The sequence below is a fragment of the Heptranchias perlo genome, unplaced genomic scaffold (genome assembly GCF_035084215.1).
Source record: "Heptranchias perlo isolate sHepPer1 unplaced genomic scaffold, sHepPer1.hap1 HAP1_SCAFFOLD_64, whole genome shotgun sequence".
Taxonomy (NCBI): Eukaryota; Metazoa; Chordata; class Chondrichthyes; order Hexanchiformes; family Hexanchidae; genus Heptranchias; species Heptranchias perlo.
The window spans coordinates 2,845,231-2,851,182 of record NW_027139666.1 but is presented as its reverse complement, the minus strand read 5'-3'; the positions used below and the strand labels follow the sequence as shown (position 1 = coordinate 2,851,182).

At 46.0% G+C, this 5,952-nt stretch overlaps 1 non-coding gene across 1 annotated transcript; it reads left to right on the top strand.

Moving 5' to 3' along the window:
- Window positions 1-1,006: 1,006 nt before the first annotated feature.
- Window positions 1,007-1,078, top strand: trnaa-ugc (transfer RNA alanine (anticodon UGC)). The gene has a single exon. It is a non-coding gene; the product is annotated as a tRNA-Ala (tRNA).
- Window positions 1,079-5,952: the final 4,874 nt, after the last annotated feature.

Genomic DNA, 5,952 nt, shown 5'->3' with positions numbered 1-5,952 from the left:
AATAGATTATTCCCAGTTTCACAGATCCGGGAGGAGCAGCGGACAGGCGTTCAAGCGACACAGAGGTCGGAATAGGCTGGGTGCAAGGCGATTCTTCTTTTCCAACAGAGTAGTGAGTCTCTGGAATGCATTGCTGGCTGGTGTGGTGGGTGCTGACTCTCAATTTGCCTTCTCGAGGGATCTGGACCAATTTTTGACTGAGGCAGAGATCGCATCATATCGAAGGTGAGTGGTTTTACAGTTAACCCAGGCATGGTCAGTGCGATCCACTGGACTCAATTCGATCGCCTGAAGGAGTCGGGGAGGAATTTCGCAGAATGTCCCCTCCTTATTGGCGCTGGATTTATTTCTAGATTGTAACCGCTCCCAGGAGATTACAAGTTTCCGGTGGGTGGGGCGGGTGGTGTAGGTGGGAAGTGTCCAGTCACGATGCTCCAGGCATGTGGGGCAGGATTGATGAACCAACTGGTCTTTTGCTGACCATCATGTCCGTCTGTCGCCCCAGATCGTCAAGGTGCTTTCAGTGAAGTGATCGTTAAACACAAAATCACACCTGGGGCAAGTCCTGCATCCGTCTATAGTGAAATTATACACAATGCTGTCTGTGTCTCACCTTACCCTCCTCTGAAGCTCAGGGACTCGAAATATTCCTGTCGGCCTCTGCCACAATGTGCCTGAGGATTTCCCGTCCCGTCCAACCGCAAGCAAAGTGACTGATAACGGCAGCGTTCGAAAAATGTGCCCTGATATCGGAAGGATGGTTACAGCACAGCCAAAGGAGTCTCTCCCCCTCTCCCACCCTTTCTTCTCAACGCCCCTTTTCTCATTGCTCTGAGTGCCGAGGCCTGGTTTGTTCTGTTCACCCATAATTATATCAGGTCCGCAAACTTCATGTTTAATTGCCTGGTTGGAGCAGAAAAGGAGACGAATTGAAGCCCAAAGAAAAACCTTATGTGGACTGATAAATTGAAGGAGATCAGCTCTTCGTTGGCATTTTTTTTTGTCTGGGGATGTAGCTCAGTGGTAGAGCGCGTGCTTTGCATGTATGAGGTCCTGGGTTCAACCCCCAGCATCTCCAAAGCTATTTTTTTCATCAAAATTACCCACAGAATGGCGAATCTTGATTTCGGAGTGCCGCGAATTGCAAGCTCTGAGGCTCCACAAGCATTAAATTGCCGGATTGCATCTTATGGTCTGCTCAGCAGCTCAGATCACAGCAGCCGCCGACTGATCGGAATGTGTGACGGTGCAATGTCCAGCGAGCAGTTCGAAGAACGGCGACCTGAAACAGAAATGACGGTCAGCACAGCGCGAGGAGACTCACCTCTCTCCCAGACTTTCTTCTCAACGCTCCCTTTCTCATTTCTCTGAGTGACGAGACCTGGTTTCTTCTGTTCATCCAGCGGGTACGGTAGCATAATGGACTCGTAATCCAGCGGTACGGTAGTTTACTGGACTTGTAATCCATGGGGCCTGTATTAATAATCCAGAGTCAAGAATTCAAATCCCACCACGGCAGCTGGTGAATTCAATTTCAATTAATTAAAAATTGAATTAATAAAATAAAGTCTGGATTTAAAATACTAGCATCAGGTCCGCATACTCCTATGCTTGAAGGAGGAAATGCTTTTCAGAACAGTAAATTCTCGGGTGGCCTTTGGAAAGTGAGGCACTCAGTCCTTTCACACTTGGTTAGATGTCGTTATTATCTGGTGATGTCGCTCAGATGATAAACCGCATGCTTCGCATGTATGAGGTCTCAGGTTCTATGCCCAAACACTTTACATTTTGAATTCTGGTCAGTCGGCGGCTCGTTATGAGCTGAGCTGCTGAGGGGACCGTGAGATGAAGTCCTTCTTCGGGACAATTGAATTTATGTCTCAGAAGTTGGAACTCGCTTCCCTCTGAAAGCACGATTCGCCTTTCTGTGGGACATTCTGGTGAAAATAAATGGTGGAGGTGTTAGATATTGAACCCAGAAACTTATACACGCAAAGCAGGTGCTGTACCACTGAGCTACAACCCCGAATCCAATAGAGCTATAACCAAGGGTAGCCGAACTAGGTGCTTACTGACTTCGGACCACTCAATGATTCACTGGGCTTAAAATCATCTCCTCTTGTGCTCCAAGCGGACAACAGCCACGTCGCCACGTAGCGGACGGTTGGACGGGACTAGCAATTCTCAGGCACATTGTAGCAGAGGCATGCAAGAATATTTCGAGCCCTTGAGCTTCAGAGGAGAATAACGTGAGACGCAAAGACATTGAGTCCCGTTTCACTAAAGACAGACGCAGGACATGCCCCAGTTGGGGGTTTGTGTGAGGATCGCTTCATTGAAAGCACCTTGACGAGCGGGGGATGTGGACGAACAAACGGAAATGACGAGCAGTAAAAGACCAGCTGGTCCATAAGCCTGCCCCTCACTGGTGGTGGCGGGAGCGTCATTACTGACACTTACTCCCCCTCCCCCCGCCCGCAGCCATGGAATCTCCTGGGAGAGGCAAAGATCCTGAGAAAAATCAAGGGCCTTTAAGGGATACAATACACTGGAAAATTCCACCCACCCCCCAACCCCCTCAGGTAATCGAAGCCTGCCCATGAGATCAGATAGATTATACCTAGGTTAACTCTAAATCCTCTTACCCTTTATATGTTGTGACCTCTGCCCCAGCCAAAAACCGTTCCAGCTCCCTGGAGAAGGCAGACAGAGAGTCAGCCCCCACCACACCAGCCAGCAACGCATTCCAGAGGCTCACTGGGAAAAGATGAACCGCAAAACATACAGCCGATTCCGACATCTGCGTAGTCTAAACTATTGTCCCATGTCCTCCCCAATCTGTCAAAATGGAACAATCTCTCACTGGGTCCGCAATCCATCACTGGGTTCGGAACCATTGATAAGGAGCGTGCGCTCTTCCATTGAATGCTATCTTGTGCCGAGCATTAGGCTTTTCTCGAGGTGACGAAAGTTGTGCCTGTCCTTGTGTTTAAAGGTGGGGCGAGTCCAAGAGGATGTTTTCACAATTCTATTTAAAATTTGAAACATAAATAGTGATCAGGATAGTAGCAGACTTCAGGAGGACATCGACAGACTGACGAAATGGGCAGACACTTGGCAGTTGCAATTTAATGCGGATAAGTGTGAAATGATTCACTTTAGGAGGAACCACATGTAAAAGCAGTAGAATCGAAATGGTACTATTTTGATGGGGTGCAAGAGCAGAGGGAACTGGGAGTGCACATTTACAACTATTTGATAAGGCGGTTCAGAAAGCGAATGTGACAATTGGCTTTGTAAATAGGGACATGGAACAAAAAAAGAAGGAAGTCACGTTGAACTTTTACAAATCACTGGAAAGCCATCAGCTGGAGTATTGTGAACAATTCTGGGTACCACACTTTAGGGAGGATGTCAATGTATCGGAGAGGGTACAGAGGAGGTTTACTCGGATGATACCAGGGATGAGGGACTTCAATTATGTGGAGAGATTGAAGAATCTAGGATTGTTCTCCTTCGAGCAGTGAAGGTTAAGGGGAGACCTAATAGAGGTATTCAAAATAATAAGGCGTTTTGGGAGAGCAATTAGGGAGAAACTGTATCCACTGGCAAGTGGGTCGGTAACTCTGGATTGAGAGCTAGTTGGAAGACCATAGGCTGAAAATAGTTATAGATGGATTTGGATCTGTTTGGAGACCGGTCACCAGTGGTGTCCCGCAGGGATCCGTGTTAGGACCATTGCTCTTTACGATTTTTATTAATGATCTAGATGTAGGTGTTGGGGGCACCATTTGCAGATGATACTCAGATTTGTACGAGTGTCAGGCCTGTAGACGATTCTCGACTGTTTCAGCTGGATCTTGATGTGTTGGTGGATTGGGCTCCTGACTGGTTCTAAATAGAGCATTGAGCTCAATTTATACACCAGCTCCCTATTCTCTTTACCTATCACATCGCGGAACATATGAGCAGTACCGTGATGTGATGGGTAAAGAGAATAGGGATCTGGGGTCTATTTTTAGGATATGGGAACCAGAGTGGGCAATTCAGCCGCACGGGCCTGTTCCGCCATTCAATTACATCTTGGCTGATCTGTGTCTGAACTCCATCGACCAACATTGGTTCCAAAACTCTGAATACCCCTGCCTAACAAAATTCTATAAATCTCAGCTCTGAAAGTTTCAATTGACCTCCATCGTCAACAGCGTTCGGGAGAGAGAGTTGCAGATTTCCACGACCTTTCTTGTGATGGAGTGTTTCCTCTATTCACTCTGAGCAGCCTCGTTCTAATTTTATGGTTATGCCCCCTTGTTCTGGAATCCCCCGCCCTGAGGAAGTGATGCATGTCTATGTACCCTATTACATCCATTAATCATCTTCAACATCTCAATTAGATCTCCACTTATTATTCTATATTCAATGCAATATAAAATAGCTTATGCAACCTCATCATTTAATCCTTTGAGCCACGGTATCATTCCAGTGAATTGGCCCCGCAACCCCTCCGAGGCCAATATATCCTTCCTGAGTTTCGGTGCCCATTACTGAATGCAGACTCCCGATGTGGTCTCGCTGGAGCTCTGTACAGCTGTGACATAACTTCCACCGCCTTGTATTCCAGTCCCCTTGAGATAAAGGTCAACATTCCATTAGCCTTTTAAATTATTCCCCCCACCTCCACGAGCTTTTATTGATTCCTGTACTTGGAACCCAAATCTTTCTGCTCATCCACAGTTCCGACTTTCTCGCCATTTAGAAAATGCTCTGATATATTTTCTTAGTTCCAAAGTGGATATCCTTACACTTTCCGACATTGAACTCCAATTGATTGTCAAACAACACCTGCTATTTTGTCCTTGGACAAGACCTTGGTCAGGCCTCAGTTTGAATAATTTGTCCAGTTTTGGTCTCCTCACATGGTGAGTGATATTGAGGCTTTGGAAAGGGTGCAGAGAAGGGCCACTAGATTTATTCCCAGTTTGAAGTATTTTAGTTGACAAGATATGTTAAAAGAGCTGGGACCCTACACTATGGAGAAGCGTCGACTTATGGGTGATTTGATCGAAGTGTATAGGATAATGAAGGGAAAAGATTGTGCTCGAGTAGACAGTTCGTGCCAACTAAATAGGTTAGGGAGGACCAGGGATCACAACTTTAAGTTGTACAAAGCAGACCGAGGTTAGATGTCAGGAAGTGATTCTTTTAACGGAGAATAATGAACCTCTGGAACAGGTTGCCGGCTCGTGCAGTGGACGCCGATTCGCTGAATTCTTTGAAGCGAGAGCTGGACCTGTTTCTGGCTGGGGTGGAGATCACCTGGTCCAAAAAAGTAGGTAATACACAGAATGATCAGGGCCAGATTGATCTCCGGGGAGGACAAGTTTCACAGACTCAGAAGGTTACATAACAGAAGGACAGTCAGAAGGCATTTTGTTGAGGTCAATCAAAGCGACCCACTGATGCGGGGAAGTGCTGCATATACTTTATTTCATATTGACAGCTACAGTTAAGTCGAACTGATTGAATTGGTGAAGCCGATAATACCGATTGGTTTGTGAGTTTATTGGTGTGAAATGAAGCAGTTTATCGATTGGGATCAGCGTCATCTTAACAAATGTTTCCTGTGTCCGAATATTGAAAGATTGATGAGACATGTGGCAGAAACAAGAATATCTAGTCCAGATTTTAAGGGTGAACTATTATTACACCTCGGGGTTACACTATTACATTGTTAGATATTGGATAGAGCAGAAACAATTATATCACGTTCAGATTATCAGGGGGGGAACTATTGTTACATCCTTGTGTTGCACTGTCGTATTGATTGATATTGGACAGTGCAGAAACATATATACACTGTTCAGATTATAATGGAAATTATTGTCACATCCTTGTTTTACACTGTCCTATTTTTAGAAAGGGCAGCCCAGAAACACGAATATCGAGTTCAGT